Source organism: Lepeophtheirus salmonis, chromosome 6 (assembly GCF_016086655.4).
Source record: "Lepeophtheirus salmonis chromosome 6, UVic_Lsal_1.4, whole genome shotgun sequence".
Lineage (NCBI taxonomy): Eukaryota > Metazoa > Arthropoda > Copepoda > Siphonostomatoida > Caligidae > Lepeophtheirus > Lepeophtheirus salmonis.
In genome coordinates this window covers 48,438,476-48,454,422 of record NC_052136.2, presented here as the reverse complement: position 1 = coordinate 48,454,422, position 15,947 = coordinate 48,438,476, and the positions used below count along the sequence as shown (strand labels likewise).

The 15,947-nt window shown below is 30.6% G+C and overlaps 1 protein-coding gene across 3 annotated transcripts in view; it reads left to right on the top strand.

Moving 5' to 3' along the window:
* Positions 1-5,531: 5,531 nt before the first annotated feature.
* The window catches only part of LOC121120499 (uncharacterized), a 49,964-nt gene continuing 39,548 nt past the window's right edge, over positions 5,532-15,947 (top strand). For all 3 annotated transcript variants that reach the window (XR_011780945.1, XR_011780944.1, XM_040715387.2), the window contains exon 1: positions 5,532-5,713. The gene's annotated coding sequence lies outside the window, so the exon portion shown is untranslated. The remainder of the gene's footprint in view (positions 5,714-15,947) is intronic.

The window sequence follows — 15,947 nt, the reverse complement described above, 5'->3', positions numbered from 1 at the left end:
AATCAAAGAAAGGACGCAAATGCGTTATAACATCACTCTTGCTTGGGAACCAGGAAGAACATTTTTAGCAGCTAATAATTTGTCAAGAAATCCATATTGGAATCCAAGTAAGGACGACATATTGGAGAATGTACATAGGTTGCAAGAAGAATATTAGTAAGATCTTTATGTGGTAAAAAAATTCAAACGAATGAGATCAAGGATCGAAGATTAAAAAAATTGAGAGACCAAGCACAAGAAGATGTTAATTATCTAAAATTGATAAATTTTATTAGAGACAGTCTTGGAAATAATATCAAAAATCTCCCTGAAGAATTAAAACTCTACTGGAATTTCAGAGATAGTCTATCGATTTATGAAGGTTTGATCATCGTTAATAATAAAATAATTGTTATACCAAGAGTAGACCAAGAGTAGCTCGGAAAGAAATATTGGAAAATCTGCATGTATTTCATCAAGGTATAGTGAAGACTAAGCAGTGTGCCAGAGAGTTAATTTGTTGTCCGGGAATAGATATGGACATCGAAGATATGGTGAGAAAGTGTGAGGAATACCAGAAGTTATTACCTAGTTTATAAATGGAGACTCAAAGTAAAGGCCCGAAAATGAGGAGGCCATTTCAAGCTGTAGCTGTAGATATATTTTCTGTAAGTGGAAAGCATTTCTTGGTTTATGTAGATATACTTTCTGGATATCCTGCTTTGCATTATTTTGAGCATAGTGGATGCACATCAAGAGTGATAAAGAAAATAATTGAGATATTCTTCATTGGTTATGGTATACCCGAAGTTTTATAATCAGATGGCGGAACAAACTTCTCGTCCAGGGAATTTCAAGAATTCTTATCCTTTTGGGGAGTTCAATGGCGATGTTCTTCTTCACATAACCCACAATCCAATGTATTGGCTGAAGCTTTTGCGAAGAAATTAAAATATTTAGTAAGAAAAACTATGAATGGAAATAAGATAGATCAGTCAAAAATCAATTTTGGAATTTTAGAAATGATAATTACTCCGAGAATAGAAGATGGATTGAGTCCAACTAAAATGGTATTTGGTCGTAGTACTAGATCTTTTATACCTATGCTACCTGAATTCCATCAAAAGAGAAGCCAAGAACTTTGTAAGGTTCCAAAACCAATTTTAAAAAAGGAAGATGGGAAGAAGTTATCCGTAATGAAGATAGGTGAATCGGTTCGGATACAAGATCATATAACAAAAAGATGGACCCATCTAGGTACAATTGAAACACAGTAATCTCAAAGGGGATATCTCATACGTATGAAAAATGGTCGTCATTGGCATCGTAATAGGAGTTTGCTAATAAATACTTTCGTTATACCCTCAAAAATCATAATAAAGTAGACAAATGATAATCACATCAGTATTTATAACAATGATACCATAAGTCTTTCTCCCCCCCCCCTTCTCCTTGCACGCGTTTTTCTCTACAAAATTATCAACTTTAGTAATATAGCTTCATAATTATAGGTTTAGTGACCTATATATAAATGTTCCGTGTATATTTATATATAATAATATATTAATATGAAAGTCATTCCGGATTCTCCTCGTGTAGAATAAAGTATATATATAAATTCCATATCCTCATATATCTCATATCCACGTATATCATAAAACGCTAAACTTAGTTTTCTTACACGATCCCCTTTTTACTTATAACTGTGTTAATTTTGCTAAACGAGCTTATTTACAGTGTATTTGTTGACGAAACAAAATATTTTATCTAGGTTTCGCATTGTTTTGTCTCTTTTTGTCCTTTATAAAAAATAAAATGAAATAAACAATGATAAATGAATTAGATTTTTACTGTGAGGGTCTATTTTTGTCATTTTTTTTTGAACTTACAAGACATTTTCTCCGATTAAGAATAAAATACATAAATAATTAAAATATTTTTTCAATATGAAAAATATTTGTACATACTCAAGGGCTCAATTACGAGGGAGTGGAACGTTGTCGATTCCGCGGAAGTCATCAGGGCATGCAAATCCTTTAGGGGCAGGATGGAGAAGATGGTGGCTGCTGAGGGAGGGCATGTTGAATAAATTTATTGTTTAATATCATGTCTAACTTTTTCATATTAACAAATACACTCCAAATTCCATTTTTATCAAGCAGGTGAATTTTAAGATAGTTCCAATTTATCATGGACACCCTGTAATGTCTTTGCCTAATAACACCGTCACTAGCTATCTCCAAAAATGAAGTGAAAGCCGATCTACTCAACTAATTTTGTTTCTTTGGGGTTAGAAAAACTTGATACATGTTATCAAGGGATCATGGTACCAGAAAGATTGGGGACGGCTGATGTAGATTTTGCTAAAAAATTCTTTGTAGACCACAAAATCAGAAGTTTTAGATCATAAAGATGTTTTTGTTTTTTCTCAAACAAAGAGAAAAAAAAGTGTTATACAGAAACAAAGGATCTAACTACTTATAAAAAAACAAGCAAATCTTAATATATCTCAATGCACAATTGTGCTATTTACTTTATAATTTAAATACCATTAAAGGTAAAAACTTGTAACTTTATCCACTAGGATTAGTGGTATGTCGGTTCTAATTGTCTCGTTCCAATCCAGTATTAGAAACTTAGGAAATTCAGTCCTTCAGAACGGTCAATTGTAAACCAATTGTGATATATTGATTTATCTAATATATTTAAGTTACAAAAATATAATACGAGCATATTATATTTTTACTTACTAATATTATTTTTGAGAATTTTTAAATATCCTTTTTAATTAAGTATATTCAATATTGGTCACATAGCATCATAGGATAAAGCGTTGTGAAGGTGTGAGTGTATATTATGATCGCTTTTCGGACAGTATTGCGCTTGGTTGAATCAGTCGTGAGTTACCTTGCGTCGAGTATGGAAGTCTATAAGGAAGAAATTCGCTATATTTTACATTTTTAGTACCTGAAAGGGAAAAACGTGTCGAAAGCGAACAAGAAAATTTTCACTGTATACAGAGGTAATTCTCTTTCGGTTCTTGTTGCCAACAGTGGTTGGAGCGATTTTTTTTGTCGCTCAATTTTGCCCTATACTGTAAGCAGCCAAAATTAGTGAATAGGACACAACAATACATCATCAAGACAACGTTAGGCTGCACACATCTTTGATGACGCGCCAGAACCTCTAAAAGCTTGGATGGGAAGTTCATATGTATACAATCTACATTCCGAACCAGGCATCAAGTGGCTACTATCTGTTTCTGTCTATGGCCTTGGTCATCCAGGTTTTTTTGCCAATAGGGAAAATGGCTTCGACGTAAAGGACTTTATGAAGTTGGATTCTCGTTGCCAACAAGTTATTAAACAGAACAGGGCATACTTGGCTTAAATAGGATGATTGTAACGCTTCTTATAAAGCATTGAAATAAAGTGAAAAATACGAAATTACCTTTTTCCCAACCTATTATCATTTATTCTATTATTTAACGGAAAATTAAAAAAATGACGTCACGAATAATCTGATTTAAACTTCTTTAAGGACCGTCAAGTGGATCTGAACTAGACTGGACCACAGTCTTCGGTCCTAAATAATAACTGACACAACACCAATTAAGGCTACCATTTATTAATTTCTAAAGAAGATGAAAATCGCCTTAAGGATGAGAGTCTAATATTATGAAATATATATTTACTAATGTAGTATTATTTAATTAATAAAGCTAGTTAACAAATTGTTGAGTAAATGATACTTTTGGATTTTTTATTTTTGAAACAAATATTTTGGATTTTTGTCCTTCTTTATTATTAATTTTATCTAATTCGATTTTTAACATGCAGCATTTCCCCTTGATAAATCTGAACATGTTATGAATTTATAGAAAAGTACCTAGGCACCTCGAACAAAATGTTACAAGATTACATAGCTGGGGGAAAAGGATGGATTACTTACCTTATTGTATTTATACAACGATTTCAAAATGTCGATAAATCTATCAATTAAATCGAAAATATTAAAATAACAATTATTATTTATATAAAAAGATAATTTATAATGTTTCTACAAATCAATTTATTTGATGTCAATATTTTGACTGATATTGCAAATGAATATAAACTCACTATCTATCTGCCTCAAAATTGGTTAATAATCGATTTTGACCCTCATAAAAATTCATATCTGTCGTTTTGTAAGAAGTAGATTTCATCGTATTAACTAATTCAGTAATTTTTTATCGCCGACAAATCCTCAACAAAACTTTACGACAGTTTAAAATTTATTTACAAACAAATTTAAGTAATAGTTAAAATATTAGAATGGATTTATATCATTCATTATATTTAAGCATATACGTAGGAGAGGATAATGGAGCACAATTTGAATTTTGCTCGAATATCAATAACTAATGTAATACAAAATTTGGCATAATTAGAAATTTTCTTTGGTTTTACCTCCTCGGAACCCCAAAGACGATTTCATCATTAAGACCAAGAAATAATCCCAGGATTTGCCAAGGGACTAAGTGGCGAATACCTGCTCGTGCTTTCGGCCTCATATAAAGACTGTAATTGAGGGGGAAGATGATTTTATTGGATAAAATAAATCAGAATATATTAAGCTTTAAGAATTTGGTTCTATTTTTTTAAATTTGAAAACTGTTTGTAGAGAAAATTGTGTTTGAAAAAAAAAATCATGTATATATATGCTCACGCTGTATATTTAATTTATATATATAATATCGATTGTGGGGCTCCTAGTTACGAGTGAGGCATAGGAGAAAGAATCACGTTGTCTGCTAAAGTCACCCAGTTTAGAGGCTTGTGAAACAACTTAATTGTGCAAATCTTGTCTTGTTTATCTAAAGTGGAAGAACAATTGACCTCAATACCCCCACTTCATAGCCTATATTATGTACTGAATATATTATTAGGCAAAGAAGAATGACTTATATTCCCTACAAGGAAAATTTTATGATTTTTTTAAAATACTGTAACACAAATCCAACAAATCAAAAATGACAATAATTTAATTAATTCATTTAAAAAACCTTTTGATTTTTCTATAGCTATGTAAAACTTGCCATGGTAATCTATTACTTCTATACTAATCACATAATTGAATTCTTTATCAAGGATATATGTAATAAATTTTTGATTCTACTAAATGACGAAACAAATATATACAATTTTATGAAAGAATGTCTTTTTATTATATGCTCATATCGCAAGTCTCATTTTATTGATGATGAAAGATAAGTGATTTCCTTTATTTCATGAAATTATGTAATATATAAAGAGTGAAAGCCTTTTAAAGAAATGAAATAGTATAAGAAAAAGGAGTTTGAGTTCGAAAAAACCTTCCTTAGCTATGAAAACTACATAAATTCCGAATACCAAATGCCCCTCTCTTTCCTTTATAGAGGAGCGGTGTTCACGTAAAAAAACTTGAGAGAAGTATATTTTTAGGATTATCATTTTGAGTCTAAATATATGGCGAGTAATATCTACTACTTCAAAGAGACATTAAACAAATATATGAAGTATATGTTTATTAATAAACAACAGTCGTTTCAAAGGTGTGTATCTATTAACACGTGTGTCAGTGCCGTTTCAAATAATTATACTAATGAAAATTGTGGATAAATGTTTTGGAAGAAGAAATGTTGATGTTATCTAATGGATTGCACATGTTTGAAAGACTATGAAAGCTATACAAAGATAAACTTAATATCCTTGTGAGTATATATATATAGTCTCATAATTGAACCTATCATGTTTATAGCGAATGGATGTTTAAGTCAAACCCCTAAATAGATAGCTAATATATTGGTTCTATTATTTTTCACTTACTTATGTATATATTATACAAAATTGTAGTTCTTATAAGACGTATACAGACTGTTTCACTCTATTAAAGATAGAAGGAATGTAAGAACCATTAAAGTTAATTAGTACCATAAAATTCTAGTGATGTGGAATAATCAAGCATACTGAAAATTTCTTTATTTCCTCCCTTGAAGGAATGAAAGTAAAGGACTCGAGGGAAATAGTGGAAACTCAGTAGAAGAAGAACATGCTTTTTCCTTCTCTTTGCTGATTGAACTCAAAATTGTCACCTTCTATAAGGTCTATTTTAAAGGTTTAAAGAAATTTATCGACTATTTTATGGTCTTATTTTAATTATTTATCATAATTAACCAATACTTATTAATTCCACTTTATTTTTCATAATAAATATACAATATAGCTAGAGTTTAATTATTTTAGTGATAAATTGTGTCTAGTGATAAGATTAATTTATTTGGAGCTTTCGATAATTGTCTGCTTTGACAGCTCTGCTACTTGTCTTTCAAGGGAGCTTTTTGACCATACCAAAAGTAATTTTAGTATTGAAAGAGATAGAAAGTTCTTGCAACTCTGCTAGTCAACTCACCCCCGCAAAGACTGCATGGCTTTGCTTCCCACTGTTGCATGAGACCTACTCGAACATTCCGGTCTCATGTTTTACAGGAGTTTAATTCTAAAATTCACTAATCAAGTTGAGGAATGAGGCTTATACCATTTCCTTCAGGAGTCGTCCTTAGTACGCCCGAAAATAAATATACGGAGCTCTCCTCCTAAGAAACAAAGGCCTTCACAAGGTTATTTCCATTCTATTTAGGCCAAATACCCGGCGTTTTTTTAAAGTCTTTATTTTACAATATATAATAGAAAAAAATATTTCTTAATAAATTGGGAAATTACATTTAGTAAACATATAAATTAACATTGTAGTTTAAAAGAATCCCCAAAGACAAGGACCTCTTTAGTTCCAAAAATACACTAAAAATCTATACAATAAATACACATTAAAAAAATAAAATTAACAAAAAACTTTAACATCAAAGAAAAATATAAAATAACCAAAAAAGTCAGAAATCCAAAACTAAGTATCTAAGATTCGCCTATTTTTATGTCTAATTAATATCTTGTTAATGTGATTTAAAATTTTAATGTATTTAATTGAGTTTTCTGAAAAATACCGTATAATATCCAGCGCTAAATTAAATGTCAATTCAATGTCCTTAGGTATTTTTAATTCAAAATCCATGTATCTTGAAGCAGACGCAATAAGTAGGTCTCTTATATCCATGCCAAAGCTTCCCTTTCGAGAAAATATCATCACATTTAACATCATGAATTGAAATTACCTTATTATCTAATTTCAATTTGTATTTCCCTACTTATTTGATTTTCATGTTTTTTAAACACTTTTCCCTGTTCTTATGTATCACGTTTATTGTCGAGTTTGAGTCAAAAACCACATCGTTTACCCATAAAATTATATAAGTTGCCTCTATAAAAAAAAGAATCGAACCATCTCCAAATTTATCATTTTCGTTCCAAACATAATCCACTTCCAAATCCTACTCTAGGAAATACAAGACCTCCAACAAATATCTGTGTTCAAAGTTAAATTAAGAAAAAATCATTGGACATTTTAGACAAGATAGTACAAATCGTGGTAAATCCACCTCCAAGTTAATCCTTGCTTCTTTTTAATGACATAATGTATGGTTTATATAATAACTTTTCAAGCCAACTTTTTTACTCCTTCATCGAATTCTCTCCAATTTCGAGACGAAGTAGCTTTATATAAGATCCATGAAACTACTTGTGTGTTATATAAGTCGATTCTTTTTTGTGAATTAAAAGTTTGCTAGTTTTTTATACATAGATCAAACTCTTAAGGGACGTCAAGTTTCCTAACGTTACTCCGTATCTGTCCAACTTAATCCCCAGAACTTTTAAAATTTCTCGTATTATGTAACTTTTTAACTTTGGTATAATATATTGGAGTACACTTACCAATTGGTAGTATTGCCGTTTTATACTTGTTGACTGCAAGACAATACTTTATTTCAAACTTCTTTAAGTAACCCAAGAGAATTTAGACCCCTCTAATAAGTTGCTTCTCCGATTTAGCCTCTACCATAAGAGTGACATCATATGCATATGGATCTATTATTTTCCTGTTAAGTCTTAGTTAAATACCAAATTCCCCATATTTCCTTTTGATAATCTTACTGAGTTTTCAATTGCCACAACGAAAAGTAAAGGAGAAACTGGGCATCCCTGTCGACAACTTATCTTCAATTCAATTGTTTTACTTTCTAACCCACCTACATATATTGTTGAAGCTCCATTAAATGTACACCCGTAATCTGATTATAAAATTTCTTAGTCAAGATTTTCTTAACAGTCTTAATAATAAAAACGTGTCTGATAGAGTCAAATGCTTTAGAAAAATCAATTGCTATAACCTAACCGCACCGTACATTTGATCTTCATTTACCGATTTGAGTGCCGCTTGAATGTTCCAATAAACATCGGTGATTCTCCTCCCACAAAGAAAGCCTTTCTCGTATGAATGCACTTCATATTTAGAATTGGCTCAATTTGCTTCCCTAAAACTCCAACAATAATTAAATATGCTTCATTAAGCACATTTATGGGCCTCCAATGACTGAATTCCGTTCTGTTACTTTTTTTTTTTTTGAATAAGAACAAGTCTTCCCTTTGTCAATATTCTTTGGAGATGGCCGTGCTTCTCCATATATTTCTCGATAGACGTTAAATAAGGCACAATTTCCTTCTTTCCCCCTACATACACTTTTCCAATTATTCCATTAGGCCTACAAGCCTTATTGCATTTAAATTTCTTTTCTATAAAATTTCCAATAATAATGTCTTCTAAGAAGGTTGGTCCCCTGTGTCTCCTTGCACATTGGAAGTTTTTTCTATTCCCTCCTACAATATTTTGAAACCACTATTGAAAATAGTTCAAGATATCTTCTTTTTTTACCACCCTTTTCTCATCCCCCATTATTAACTTAACCCCTTTCGTTGGCTTTTTATGCCAAAGACTGAAGTTACATTCCCTTTCAATTTTCCTATTCTTCTCTTTATCAACTATATCATGAATTCTAAGAGTATTCTAGAGTATCTGCGACCTATGCCATGTCAGAAGGAGAACTGTATGTCGTAATATCGTCTAAGTTATCATTGAATTTTCTGGTTGCTTTTCTTCTTCGCTTGATAAAATTTCTAGAAGTCTCTTGAATAGTATAACTAGGATGGAAACCTATCTTATAGAAGTAGATAATGCACGATCATAACTTACTGTCACCCTACATTGAGACTTTGTTGAAAATCTTCATACTCCATGATCCAGCGAGGCATTTTGAATGGTTTCATTTTATAGTAAGGCTTGAAATCCCGTTGTAAGTGCGTGTGATCAGATGAGGGCTCTGAAAGGTATTTTGCGTTTGTTGTTTTATAAATAGATGAAGCCAAAACTAAAATATTCATCAAGTCTTGTTTCCTTTTATCCATCAAATCTTTTCATTCGGTGAAATTTTCCTAAATAGATCAAACCATATTCATCTCCAACATTAACTTCTTTCTAATTTTCTAGTTTGGACTACTAATCTTTTTTAAACCCACTTTTATATCACAAACAATAACAAGGGTGCAAGGATTTTCTTTATGAAAATTTAAAATAGCTTGAAAAAAAGTCAACTCTCTCTCACTCGGACCATTCGTGTTGATTAAAAAGAATTCTGATGTTGCTGAAGTAATTAAGATTTTATGCCATTCACTTTTTCCGTGGGCTATATATCACATCATTGATATGTTGAATAATTGTTCCATTCTAGGATGTGGTAGTGGTAAGAAACATCAAAGTTGATAAAAATCATATTAATATTTCCTTTTCTTATGTAGTATGAAAACAAAAGACTTATATTCAAGAAAATGATATCTTAAAAAAAAAAAAAAAAAAAAAAAAAAAAAAATTCAAGATTAATTATATTTTAAAACTTATTGCAGAAAAAAATATATTTCCTAGAACTTTTTGACGTTATATGCGATGAAGAGTATCGTTTTGATCAGTTTATACTTTAGATAGCCTGTCAAATGTTTAACTGTATGGCAAAAACTTTGTTTCTCATGTAAGTTATAATATTCACAAAAATGTTAAAAGAACTTATATTTAAAGGAAAAATAATGAGTAAAAAAAGAATTCAATTCAAACATGGAGTGCAAGAGATTAAAATGATGATTTATTTAAATAAAATATATATAGATAATGTTGTTAAACATTTATACAAATTTCAATTGTCTAATTTTATTGTATAATATTACTATTTATATATTCATAAATTTACTAAGATCTACTATTATTTACAAATAGAAAGGATCATATTAATGAAGTAAAAACATAAGATTAGTGATGTAAATTGTGTTTATTCTTTAGTTGGCCCGTATTTTTTGGAATTGGTAATATAAAGAAGGAATTATCATTTTCTTAGCGGTTGTCATTATTATTCAGCTCCTTAGAAGTGAATTATCCTTTTCTACTACATTCAAGTATATTCAAAACCTGATTCAACATTCGTGTATACTCATAAAAAGAGGGAGAGTAACCTTGAGGATTTGTTGCAGGGTTGTAATTGTAAGTCCTTGTTGGACTCAGAAAAGAATTGAGGATCAACATCGGAGTAATTCTTGCCAATTTTCTTGTTTATTTCGTTCTCTCCCTCCTCCTTTGTCACAGATAATTGTAGCTGATCTAATGAAACTTCATGATAGCTGAGCTACTCTCCTCCAAGACAATCTTCAAATTGTCAGGGTGGCCATGTTGATTTTCGGTTTCTTTTTTTTAACATGCACAAAATACTCACGATTTTCATCAATACTCATGCAGCAAAATTCAGCTTCCGGCAAATGACTTTAACATATATAAATATATGTGTAAACCACTTAATTACTTTTGTACACATGTCTAATCTGTCTGTTTTTTTATTGACACACGTTTAAAAAAAATTAAAAACCCTGAATTGATATTAATAAATTATCATCAATTTGATGTATGTAGTGTTTTGATAAATAAATAGATCTCCTGTAATATAATGTTAAGTTATGGCGTATATATGTTTTACTAGTGTAACTTGTGTTGTACGAAAAGATGTACGTCGAATCCCAACACACACATGTAAATAGTCGTGTATATACTATTGAAAGAAAAGAGGATATATACAATGATTATAGTATAATTATAGAGCCTGTATAAATAGGACGCAAGCATGGTTTGATAGTTGAAAAGGCTATTATTACTATGACATAGAAAAAGAAGGATATATATTGTACGTACGAATATAATAGTTAAGGAATCAATTTTAATAAAACTGCTGTCATCTTGTCGGGGAAAAAAAATTAGAACAACCAGCAATTATGAAGCACCTTTCTACGAATCTTGCTTCAGGTCATTCCCATTGAATTGGCCCATGCCTACAGTTATGCATTACCTATAGGACTCAAGGCTGTAACTTCTAATAAAATGTACACTATAAGTAACGCTTTTAAATAAAGTAAATATGTAAATGTACTTCAGAATCTAGTATATCTGTAGAAAGACTACACTTTGGAAAGCTGCATAGAATTTTAAAATCATATATCGTCTCTAATATGACCATACTTCTTTAATAGTTGTTATATATCTTTGCACACTTTTTTTAAAGGAGATCATAAGGGTTAGGGGGGAAAAAAATATTCAAGTTGGATTGTCGTTCATTTATCTTTCATATAATTATGAAATTTTTTTTGTTTTATTCTCTCTTGTTTTTTTCTTCTTTAAACCTTATAATTTCCTTTAAAAAAGTGAACAAATATACATACCTATAAGCAGCAAGAAAAATGCTTAGAAGTTTAAGTTCTTTTTTTTTTTTGATTATATAAAATAGTCTTAATGAATTATTAAATCACAAATTTATCACAAAATTCGTATTTAGAAGAATTCTATTTTAAGGCCGAGATGGTCTTGAAGGCCATAAAAATAGTTACTAGACCCTTTCTAGAGCCTCAAAAATCTACATTAAACATTCCATGTAATTTCCATTTATTGGTTTTGGCATGATTGCTAGATAAATACACCAGCACACACAGACATTCGGATTTAGATATATCTTCATCACAAATAAAAGGAAAACGTTGAACAAAATAAAATTGAAATGAGGAATCCTTCTACTTAAAAAAATATATATAAATTATATTATGTGCTATTTCAATTCATTACTTATTACATTTCATTTTTTATTATTACTATACAAATATGGTTTTTATAATGGTCTAATGGATTTGTAGGATAAATAATATGTACATATAGTTATCTATGATACAGAGTCTCAATTTTTCAAATAGCTACATAAAAATATAAATCCTTGGTTTCCAATGAGACTCCTTTGTTCCTTTTGGAAATCTCGAAAAAAATCATACCTTTGCAACGTTATTGATGGAATGTTCTAATCTTTTATTTTTTTGCTTTACCAAGCATTTTAAAAAACCACAGCAGGACAATCCATGAAGGGATGTACAGAGTCAGAAAAAAAGTTTACGACAATCCTTGAACGCATAAAAACTTTATTATTCCAGCGGAGATTTGGAATTAAGCAGTAAACTTTCTGCCATCCTTTATTCCTCGTAGAGAATTTCATATCCTTTTTCCAGTTTTTTGGGAACCCTAACAGGTTGATATGATCATCATAATGTTTTTCTCCACATCAAATGTATTAGGAATTTCCATTTCCAGATGCCAATGACAAGGTATAATGAGGGCTTTTGCTGTCCTCGTGAGGGGAAATTTAAATCTTCCGTCTGTAAATCTTACAATTTTATAAATTTCATGAATACTAAAAATTCCATTATTTATTGAATATTCCTCCAAAGATATATGATGTTTGAGGTTAGTGAAAGAAAAAACTTTTCACAAAACTTTACCCGATGTTATCTAATCTATCTTTTTTGAGAGAAGAGGAACTCCTCCACCTAAATGTGCTGTAGGTATCTTAATAGCTTCAAAATAACTTTGATAACCTTTTTCTCCTTCTGTTATGTTGTTTTCAGCAATCCTTGGAGATGCGGTAACTGCATAGAGCAATGAAAGTATAACTTGGTTATTATTAAGGTCAATCCTTATCTGAATATTAAAGAGTCTCTACTTACTCAACCTTTGATTAATCAAGGAACAAACACGAACTCAATTGCGTATATGAATTCTATCCCTATACCACTCTAGGCCCAGAATATTAATTATTGTTTTTGCCCTGCTGGTAATTATAGTGAGTTCTTGATTTGGGATCCATGATATCTTAGTTGAGCTTCTCGCCAAATATCTTTCTAAACTTATTGTATCTATTCATTAGTACTTCTATCCTCTTGGTTAGTTGGGCTCCGATTTAGCTTCTATAGTTAATGTCACATCGTCTGCATATTGATCCAAGAATTTGCAGGAGTACCGGAACTTTATTACAAATTATGTCTTGATTACAATATAATAAATAACTCATTAATACATTTTATATCCTTTCCTCTCCTAAACGGGGTGTCCTCTGGTGTGGGGGTGAAGGGGCTGTGCACCCCAAAATTAAAAAAATATAAAAAAATCAGAAATATGGTAAAAAATTAGCCCCAAAAAACAATTTTAGGATTTTTTTTCTACAACCCCCCCCAAAAAAAAAAATATATATATAATCCTGAATCCTGCAGACTCCCTTCTTAATATTAGGGTTATAATCATATTTAAGCCAAGATTTGATTTTATATCATCTGAGACCACTTGGGGAAAAAATTCAATGACACGCATATGAGATCTTTTATCCGACAATATAATTATATCATAGGAAAGTATATGAACAACAATGATTTAAAACTAACAAATAAGTAATTGTCAGTAGATTCACAGCCTTTGGCTAATTTTTCACCCTTACCAGAGAATAATTAGAGTGAAGTTTGCTGCTCTTACCAACAGACGAACAGAGTATACGTTTGTCTAGAATTTCATCCCTATCAAGGTCTGATTTTGGAGTTATATTAGGTTAACTCTGCCTTCCAAATCACTTCTACTTTCAGAAATATTTTCCATGTAATTGTGACCCATAAAAATGTTTCTTCTTTTTCGCTCAACCAGACATTCCTTACTCAATAAACTTTTTATTTGGTACACATCATCATTATCTATCTCAACCTCTGATACTAATGGTGTAGAGCCTTTTGCCATCACAACTTCCTTATCATTAGTAAAACTATGAGGTACATTTTTTACATTCCCACTAGTTAGTTTTCCATCTTTTGATTGAGTATCTTACCCCGCCATTGATAAAATTATCATCCTATTTATTTACCCTCGCAGATACTGAAGACAATAAATTTTATTTATACTCTGCACTTTTTTCAATACTAACGGATTCTTGGGGTTTACTTTGTATCTCTTCAATCTCTGAAGTTTATCATTCATTTCTTCTTGAATTATAATCATAACCGTATCTACATAACTGCTCATTTTACAAATTTATCAGGACATTCTCTAGCAAAAAGACCAACTTTATGAGATTTACCACAATATTTGTCTTGTGCTAAATAAGATAATCTTGTCTTAAAAACCTTAATTGGTAAGAAACCAGGAATATCATATCTTACGTTAGTCTTGACACTAAAATTACAATTCATAATGTAGTTCAGCCTTCTATCTTTAAAATAGTCCTCTTTGACAGACCCACAACCTCTCCAGACTCATCTACCACATTGTAAACATCTTCTCCCTTTATATCCTTATGCAGATAATGATTTCTTAAACTTTTTTCATAGTTTTATTTCCCTCTACGTCTCTTCTTTGGATTATTAGGAATTTATCTTCAACATGTGTGAAAAAAATTCCAATATTCAATTCCTTCTTCAACTCGATGATAATTATGTGTTTCTAACCAGGGCAAACTGTAACGTTTGACTAGTATCCTGATCCCACTTCAGATTCTCGAAAATCGAATTTTCGATTTCCACGGCTGTAACCTATCGGGAAAGACTTCAGGTCATATATTATTCCTAAGTGACTTGTCTGATTTTTTTTTCTTTAAGGCTTGGAAGTAATTGAAGAATAAGCAAGTTTTTTTTTCTTGTTCTCGGTATTCACACACTTTTCTTCTCCTTCCATAATATTGACTATACTTTTCTCTTTCATCGACGCTTCTCATGTCCCTTTCATTATTATTTGTTACACCTTTGTGTATGACTTCCTTTGAATCCTTCTCAGGAGGGCGATTTGTATCATTTGAGTTCATTCCAATTAAAAGAATAGATGTACAACAGGTGACAAAGTAAGTTGAACGCGTCTGCCGAATCAAAGGAGAGAGCAAAAGAAAAAAAAAATATATATACCTTAATGCAGTAGTAAAGTGTCAAAATTTATGCGTTAAACTTTTTTTTATTTCGTTATATGCATTGAAATAAATGAACCTAAAGAGACTAAAAATGAAAGAGGAGACAAGATGAACAAAATAAAAGGTAAGCAAAAATTATAGATATGAATTATGTTCAGGATTCACGTAAAGATTATCTTAAGGAAGTTAAGGAAAAAATGCGTCATGTATATCTAACGAGAATGTTTTTTCATATCCCTAATTCTAATTCGTTAAAAATGGTGTGTATACGTTTTTTCATCTCTTGGGCACTTCATTGTTATATCACGTCTTTTGATTCATCTCATGTAATTTAATAAAAATCAACGTTTTGGACAGGGAGATGTATTTTTCTTTAGAATAAAGCATTAAATAAAATCATAGTTCATAGTACCTATCTGGTGTATAGGGTATTTATATTCTATATTTTTTATTAAGGTTAGGTGAATCCTGAACATAATTCATATATATATATAGTTTTTGTTTACTTTTTATTTCCACTATCTTGTCTCCTTTTTCCTTTTTAGTCTATTTAGATATACCTATCTTCCTCACTCTGGATACAAAATAAATACTACCTCTTCTACGAAAAGAGACTCTCTACGCACAACAACACCTACCTCCAAAAACCAAATATTGGCATTTTTAAGAATAGTTTTTATTATTGATCAACTTAATCTTTAGAATTATATACCTTTAT